Here is a 10,069-nt window from a genome sequence, read left to right on the forward strand (position 1 = left end):
GGACACTCAAAACTAATGAATCTATTTGGAACTATATTTATGGATTGATGGTGACAAAGAAGAGAAATTCGAATTTGATAGCAACTCTTAAATGATGATGAGGCTTCTAAGTCACTTATTACCTCCTTCCTTTGTGCATTCTGCCCCAGAATTTTTGCAAAATCAGGGTCTATTAATATTTTTGTATATCTCAATATGAGATAGATATGTAAAAAGGGAAAGAGGTTATTGTAGATAAGTATGTTATTGAGATAAACCTCGTTCAATTTCCCAAAATTCAGCTCCAGCGGTTCACAATATTTTCTGCAAAAAGATGTCAAAAACAACACTTTGCACAATTCGAAAAATAGGCTGTGAAGATATACATTTATCTCCCTTTTTGTAATACCTGTGTAAAAAGTGAGATAGGTTTTTTTATATTGGCCTTTTAGGAACACAAACTTCCTCCAGTTTCTCAAAATGCATCTTGGATTGGCCACAATAGTTTTTACACAATTAGGGCTTAAACAAGAAATTTTTGGAAAACGTACCATTTCCGTTCTGATTTCATCTTTTAACCTTAATTTTCTTTTCGCTGTTTTTACCTTTACTTTGGATAAATTTTATTGTTGCTGGCGAAAGTGTTTTCATCTCTGTTTAACCCTTACTGCGTCCATGTTTACTTTTACTGTTTACCTTGACTGTTCTGTTTTTTCATCTATCTTCACTTTGATTTTTCAATCTGATACACTTTTACTGATACTGTTTCATCTGATACATTTTTACTTTGATGACTTATCAATATCCTTTATTGTGTTTTTACTTTTACTGTACATTTTAACTTTTTACTGTGTATTTCAATAGTAGATTATTTAGTTTTTATATGTATCAACATATGGTAATGGATATTGATCAACTTTTTGTATGTTTGATCTGTTTGTCTTTTGACTACATGCTCTGTCTGGTTCCTTTGTTTTAACAGTCAATGTTTCTGTGTCAATGATTTCTTTCTTTGTTCTATGTATAACTGTTTTCTTCTTCTGAATGAAGGTTTTTAAATAGATTTCTTTTCGAGTCTTGGAGTAAACAAATTTTGTAACTAGTATTAAAACTGTTTATCCAAGCTTTGGTCTTCTGCTAATTACCTGCAAAATACAACAATTTGTTAATAAGACACAGGTTTACGAGGAGGTGACTGGGGGCCATACTGAAACTAGGAAGAACTGTGGACAGAGTCCGGAAGGTGTTCGAGAGGGAATCCATGGTGAAATCATGTCTCAGAGGCTCAGGGTGGCACCGAATTTGATAGGTTTCGCTGTGTAACTGAGTAAAAGGCATGAAAATGAGGCTTTTTAGGGTTTTAATGGGTAATGGGTAAATTGGTGTGGAATTTTATATTATGAACAATGAGTGGTTTCGACTTTAGCAAGGAGGCAGTATCGAAGGCCATCACACCACTTTATCGAGGAGGCAGTATTTTGGCGAGGTCACCCGATCTACCTTAACGCTTGAGACGTAGCAGATGGGGGCTCGGGCAATACCACTTTATCGGGCGGGTAAAGGTCGGATATCGGGTGAACTCGATATGGCTGTGAACCGTTGGATTCGGGTGCTGACGATCAGACGACAGTCGGGTGACAGATTAGCACGGTTGAAATGGGAAAAGGTTTTGGGGGGCTTGGGGCTTTAATCCATGGTGGTTTGTGATTATTTAAGAGTTAAACATGGGATTAAATGATCGGACGAGATTAGTGAAGGGATTATCTGATCTTTACAAAGAATTGGTGAGTTAAGAGGGTTTTGTCGGGGGCATGCGATAAAAATATAGTTTATAGTTAAACTAAGGGTTGGTGTATTATATACGGGATTTATTTATATATGGGAAAAGGTATATCAGGAGCTATATTATTAAGTTAGAAATTAATATGAACTGAAATGAGTGGAGTGAAAATAATGCTTAAGCATAATGTAATATTTGTGCATTTTCCTTTACATACACTTATACTTAGGATAAAATCTTTTTGTTGGTATTTTGAGTGAAATGGAATTTAACATGAGGCTTTTTTACTCTTCATAGGAAAATGGAGTCTAATCTTAAGAAAAGGGGTTTTATTAGGGTAATGAAGGGAAATGAATTTTATGAAGGGAATTCTAACACTTGATGTCCACAAGTCATTAAGCCGAGGGTCCGGTCCCACCAAAAGTCAGAGAAATGCTCTGAACCTTTCTGACTTGAATGATTTTTAGTACTAGAACATACTTGTGGATGGGGAAATTAGTAAGTATAGGGATGAAATGGATGAGGGGGAGTCAGTTAAATCAACTTGTAAACCTTTGTTTTTGATTTATTAATTGTTCATGCACATTGAAACATATGATTAAGTATGATAAATGTGCTTTTGTCCAATAAACTTTATACTTCAACAACCTTTTTTCTAATTACCCATTATTTACCCTAATATTTTTTGTTTCACTATTTAGGTGCATTTAGGCTAGAAAACCCTTTTCTTTTATAAAACAAACTATCTACTTCTAATTTTATATCTTCCAAGGGATCAGATCTCCTTTTATTTACTTTGTTGGCATTATGATACAAGTGTTGTCATTGATGGGAAGATGACAGATTATAGTGCAGCAGGTCAGTAGCAAAGAATTGATGATCAGACTACAAAAATAAAGAAAGAAGAGTATATATGCAGGTTCACTATATACCAAGTCGCGTGCATATGCATGTTATACACAGGTTCACTATGTATCAAGTCGCGCATATATGCAGGTTCGCTATATACCAAGTAGGGTATACACGCAGGTTCACTATATACAAAGGCGCGTATACACGCGGGATTGTTGATCAAAAGTCGCGTATGCGTATGCATGTACTTTCATGCACGGAAAAGCGCGTACATGTGGGAAAGCTTATTTTTGGGTCTGTGGTATTTAGACCTATGGTTTTGGTCCTTGGTATTGTGTCCGAAGTGTTGAACCCAGGTATTGGGTCCCTAGTATTGGTTCTCAATGGTTTTGGACCATGGTATTGAGTAAGGCCTAAGACTATAAAAGGAGAAGAAGATCATTAGGCAAAGGCATTGAGAAAGTCTTGAATATCTGATGAAGTATGAGATCCAGTATGCAGGTTATGGGTTCATGATGCATTGCTTGATCTAAGCTAAGGAGGAATCTCAACGGTTGATGGAGAACAAGATCTAAGGATGGATCGGGATCTTAAGGCTTGGAATGTTTATCATTATATGGCTTGATTAAGGATAGACTAGATCTAAATTATTGACGCATGTTTTATTGTATGAATGTTATGATTTGGGTATGACAGATCGCTGAAACAGTCACAAAGTTGAGTAAATATTTGCAGATCTGTACGCGGGTTGGCTTTGGTGAAAGCGCGTATGTACGCGGGTTTGGTTCTTCATAGTAGCGTATACATTATGAGATATGATAATTGAAGTTGCAGTTGGATCTAGTTATTGTTGCAAAGTTCTGTGTTCTAGTGACTGTGTTGTTGACAGGGTTTCAGTGTTTCAGTATTCGGTGATTCAGAGATTGATGATGCAGGTGTAGTTGATGGGTGTATTGCTGTGATGATTAATTTTGTGCTTCAATGTTGTTGATGGGTTCAGTATGAAAATTGGATGAAACGTGGCCTTCAGATTATGATGATTTTTCCATGAGTATCCAGTCTGAAAATTTATGAAACGTGGTACCTGGAGGAAGAAAGAGAAGGTTGTAGCCTTCTGTAGGTCGGCACCTACATACTAGTACATCAACTAGTACAAGAGCTAAGGGGGTGATAGCTCCCTTCCAGTAGTAGCTGGAAAACGAGTAAAGGTTGGAGCATTTCAGTAGGCCGACACCTACATACTAGTAAATGGATCGAATAGTACAAGAGCTAAGGGGGTTGTAGCTCCCTTCCAGGAGAGTCTGGAGAAAGAGAGAAGGTTGTAGCCTTCTGCAGGTAGAAGCCTGCGTACTGGTATAAGACTGCACCAGTACAGAACCATTGTAAAAGAAGTTTCTTATTAAAAGGAAGTTTGAGACGACTTGCAGCAGGTGGTTTTCACCCACATTGGTTTCCACCTTACATCATGGTGTTCATGTGTGCTTCTTGTGTGTGATGATCTGTTCTAATTTACTGCTCCTGTTTACTGTTCATATGGTTAATAATGTTCTGATGCACTCATTAAAGATCAACTAACTGAATCATAAGTTTACTGGATATACGCTTGTTGCATTACACACAGTTGCGTATACACACGGTTTTCCTTAACTGAAGTAGCGTACATGAATCTTAATATGGAAATGAAAAAGTTATATTGATTTAATAATACTGATTCACCCTCCCCTCTCAATGTTATTTCCAACATTCTCTACCTATCTAATGATCTGCCAAGATTACGCTGTTTGGTCAGATTTTATTCCCTAACTATAAACATAAAATCCAAAGCATGAAATAGTTAAGGTTAAGCAGTTTGACTACCATGGGTTGTGGCATGTATGACAAGTTGCATACAACCATTATTTGCAAAAGAAGTAAAATAGTAGTGGCATTTAGACTTGCACACTTTCATGATCTATTTTTGTGTTTGGGGTTCATATATTTTTATTTTTTGATATTTTCTTATTCTTTTTGTCCTTTGATATTTCTTTTAGGACACATCGTCTTTACATTTTTTAATTTTTAATATGGAAAACATTTGCAGAGAGCAAAGGTATGTACAATATTACAAGGTTTAATCTTAGCCAATTCAAAATTATGAATCCTATCACTATAGGACTCTAATAGTATGTATGCCATGGCAAACACGGTATGTATGGTATGGAAGATACTCTTATGATGTGTATGACATGGTAGTCATGGTATGTATATGCCTGTGGTTCGTATAACAGATATAGTAGACTCCCTTAATGTGTGCATGTTAGTGACATTATAGGATATGGCTTGGTCTACGGCAGTTATGATATGGAAATTGCTTGGTATTACTGTGCGCTGATGTGGCAGTACCTTGAAAATGAATTTTACACAACAATGATGGATGGCTCATCTCTTTGACAACATGCTATACTTGATATAACCCAATAATTGTGATAATGCTTGATGATGATATTGTTTCTTGCGATTGTGATATAACATAAGTTTTCTTGAACTCTTTTGGTTATCAGAAGTTAGTTCACAATTGAAGTTGTGAACTGACTTAGATGGGCCTTAGGAGGTCTGATGTAATGGTGTATCTCTCTATGGATGTACTTTGTATCTCAGCTGAACAATTGATGAATTTATAATAGAAGAAGAATTTGAATGCGTTTTCTCCCATGTGGGGATTTTCCCTAGTCTTTGACCAAAATCCAAGTGTCGCCTTTGTGTCTTTTGTTTTGTTGTTGTTCCTTTATGTTCCACTTCACTGTTCATGTTATTGTTCTTTCTACATAATCGATGATGATGTTACGAGGTGAATGCAATATATAAATATTGAAAAGTTTGTTAATGCAATTATCTAAAGAAAAGAACAATATAGCCCTAAGAAAAATTAACATTGAGTACACCTAGTTTTTCAAGTTTCATGCTTAAAGAAGATTATAGGTGACAAGCTTCCAGTTCAAACAATATTGCTAGAACTTGACAAGGAAGGAAAAATCATATTGGAGCCTTAACTAGTCACTGGAACAAGAACCTGACAACTATGAAACTGATCAATGTCAAAGTATCTCATTAAGTGGAAGAACATACCTATTGAAGATTCCACATGGGAGGATGTGTATTTTATATAGAATCATTTAGATCTATTTAAGCGTTGAGAACAACATTTTTTTGAAGGAGAGGGGCATGTTAGATCCCAATAATACTAGTATAGTCTCCATATTGTTCTTTTTGTGCCCTATAGAAGTCCACTATTGTTATTGTTGTGCCCTTACATTATTATTTTTAAGTAGGCCCTCATTATACCCATGAGACCTCTTTTGTGCCCCAAATTAAAACTAGGGTCCATAGAGGGAGATTGACAAAGATATATGAGCCAACCCTTAGAGGATGATTTTAGAGGGCATCTACACACTTCACGACACTCTTGACCCACAACGCTTACTCTATAAGTGACTACACATACACGATGTCAACGCTATCTCTCCTATGGTTCACACTTGTGGGAGAAATTGTAATACCCTCCTCCCACATAGCCCTTACATTATTATTATTATGTAGGCCCTCATTATACCCATGAGACCCCTTTTGTGCCCCAAATTAAAACTAGGGTCCATAGAGGGAAATTGACAAAGATATATGAGCCAACCCTTAGAGGATGATTTTAGAGGGCATCTACACACTTCACGACACTCTTGACCCTCAACGCTTACTCTATAAGAGACTACACATACACGATGTCAACACTATCTCTCCTATGGCTCCCACTTGTGGGAGAAATTGTAATACCCTCCTCCCACATATACCCAAGTTACCAACCTACTGGGTAAACATGTGAAGAAGGGTTATTATGATATGATTCAACCTCCTATATCACAATAAGGAAGTGGAATCGAAAAGCCAAACACCTTAATGACCCCCAAGGGCTAAATCACCCTTCCAGGTGCCAGACTGTGAGTTAAACCTATTTTTTTAGTGCCATGATCTCCCAGACGTTGAGATAACACTTCCTGATTTCAACTGAAACCTCTAGTCACGCATTATGCCTACAAAGGAGTGACCTCAATATTTTTCACCTAGTTCTATGCTTGCGACTATGAGATTTAAGTCACTTTTTTAGGCTAGGATCCAGACCTAAGCCTAGAACTTAATGAAACTTTCCAGAACCATGAATGACACAAGGACAAAGCCTTCCTTACAAATCTTAGACAATAACTTGACCTAACAAGGCCTAACCATGACAATCATTCCGTCAAAAATATCATGAACATGAAATATGTAGGTTGTAAATAAACATGAACATAAGGGTCTTATACTTATCTTAGGATCATGAAGAAGGTCTAATGCTCTCCCATATTAATAATATCTATTAGGTCATGCATTCGATAACCTATCACATATTTATCAAACATGTCAGAGCCATAAACAATATACATCATATAACCAACATATAAATCAACAATAACCAACATATAAACCATGGAAACTCAACCATAATTTCACCATTATAATCAATACATATGGTCATAGATCACAATAGAAAATATCTCTTATTAATTTATGGAAATTCCAACCAAGTTAGGGACTTCCACGTACCACCTGACCATAGACTAGGCTGAACCAAATATTTCTTTCAGCCAGTCACCCTCGTGCCATATTCCAAGCATGAATGTGAGATCTCATGGAATAAACCAATCAAAACCAAACCATGGATTTAAGAGGCCAAACCACCTCAATCCTCAACCAATGATTCCACGTCACGGTCATACATCACTAACCATCACCAGATCGGTCTCCACCCAGGTTGTCTAGGGCTCTAGAGCGTTTGTTCCAACCAAGGCTTCGAAGACTAGTCACTCAACCCACAACTGCTGCAGGGATCTTGAGTGTTTGTCGAAATAGAGATTTCAGGACTAGTAACTCAACCCACTAAGGGCTCCATAGCATTTGTCAACCAAGGCTTCCAGTGCTAGTGATTCAACCAAGCTATTAAAGAGATTCCAAAGCGTTTGTCCAATGAAGGCTCTAGGAACTAGTAACTCAATCCAAAACCAAAGGAACATGAGCACCAACCAGAAAAGAAAAGATAAAACCCACAACACCATGGCTATTCAAGAAATGACAAGGCTAAGAAAAACCACTGTTAATCCAAGCAATCCTCCATGCTAATGACAACTCATAACAAAGAAACCACATGCATGTGCCATGCATGCCAAAACTAGCAAGTAAATCATACATGCAACTCGATACCTGCAAAGCAATTCCATTGTAGTCGCTGATCCTGGTGTCCTCTTGTGCTTTCCTACTCTTCCTTTGCCTTCTTGCTCCAAATCCAAATTATGCAGCACTCCTCCAAGAAACTATGTGTTGACGAGTATGAGAGAGAGCTCCAAGCTAAACCTGACGAAAGTTTTGTGAACTAATCCTCAGAAGCCTTTTTATTAATGAGACCTCTATTTTCTTCATTTTCCATTATGTTTCTTTCATTTTTGTCCTCACATGCATCGTGTGAACTTTAACTTTTATTTTCTCCTAATTTCCATTATTTCATAAATAAAATGTTAATTAATTCCACATTTCCTTTCCAAATCCTTTGCCATTTCCGTAGCCATAATAAACCAAATGAACACCCACACTAGGATGTTTTACCCAACATTCGGCTTGGAATACGTGTCCCATGATCTTGGTCTTATATTTTTTTTACAGGAATTTTTAACCGGGCTTGTTACAGAAGCCTCCCCCTTGGGGGAACACTGTCCTCGATGTTTAATGACACATATAACTAATAAGAAGTTGACAACCAAAACATACTACCCATGGAGCTTTATAACACAACTCATTGCCGCATTTACATTGACCACTGTTGAAACATGACAAACATACCATTTACTAGAGCTTATCACAACACATTACGGTATTTACAATAACAACCACATATATACCCATGCACATTTACCTCAACCAACAAATACTCATATTCATTATGGAGCTTTATAAATCCAGTTCAATACTGTGTTTACAATAATATACACATATACACATGCACATTTTCTCAACCAACAAATAAAAGGATATGATGCCTGCATCAAAAAGAAGGGAATCCAAAGGCTCACACTTCCACCCTCAAAAGTAGTATCAGGATTCACCTTCTTCCCAAGAAGTCTAAAATCCACTACTAGAGACAAAGTTTGCATCCAATATCCATCGCTACAACGCTGCGTTGCGGTCCTCTTAGTGAACAATTATCGACACATTGTTCTATGGCACACTCCTAATGTGCATCTGATTCCATCTAGAAATGCTAATGACCAAAACAAATCCATCCCCGACCTTCCCTTCTCTGCTACAAAGTCCCTTGGGAAATTCGGTCACCCCCTTCTATGCAGTCACACACCTTCCAAGTTCCGCGAGCATCCCCTTCTCTGTTCAATAGTCCCTCAGGTGACACCTCCGTTGGAAAGGTTTCCTTGCATGAGAAGGTCAAACAACTAAGGCATATACCTACGTCAAAACCATCATACTGGTCGTAACATGCTCATGGAAATCAATGCATACTATGGGTAGTAGTGTCCCACAATAGCCCTACTTTTGAAGTGTTTTACCAACATACTGTTTCCTGTTCCAATTCCTTTCAGTGATGCTGCTAACATTCTTTGATAGAAAATTCCAATCACCCAAGCCGAGCATTCCCATACTTTTATGTACCAAGCACAAAATTTCCATTATATTCAAAACAAATTGAAGTAAATTCACGTCATACTTCATTGGTATCTCGTTAATAAGGTACACCTGCGATTTTGTTTACTTCCTCTCACAACAAGTAAAACTAGTTGTTTGATCAAATCATCATATATAAACATATCACATCCGATTAGTTCAAAACACAACCATCATAATCAAAATCATAGATCACATATGACTATCATATATTAGAGTCACATATCACATGTGATCATCATAAACCAAAATCATATATCACATGCATAATTAAGATTGAAATAAATACCAATAGTTATCATTCAATCGGTCATTTTCTTCTACCGTTATCCTTTGTCCTTTCCATATGCACACCGAATCGGTTGCCACACTCGACAAACATCCAATGCCTTCTCTTCAACCACGTACACATACACATAGTGCGCATCACACACATACAACCACACACGACATACAATACCATACAATACATGCACTTACACTTGGTATACAACACATACACCTACACCTGGCGTACAACACAACACATACACCTGCATTCGATGTACAACACAATACATATACATACACAAAATACAACTCAATGAATAAACATGTCATGATACCATGACTAAGCAATGCGCCTACACAATACCACACGTACACAAAATAACATGTATGACATGTACACAGTACCCCACCTGTACAGAGCACCCCCTGCACCACATGTACACAACACCACCTACA

The sequence above is a fragment of the Pinus tabuliformis genome, chromosome 9 (assembly GCF_031772625.1).
Source record: "Pinus tabuliformis cultivar Carrire ecotype Pingquan chromosome 9, CPIR1, whole genome shotgun sequence".
Classification (NCBI taxonomy): domain Eukaryota; kingdom Viridiplantae; phylum Streptophyta; class Pinopsida; order Pinales; family Pinaceae; genus Pinus; species Pinus tabuliformis.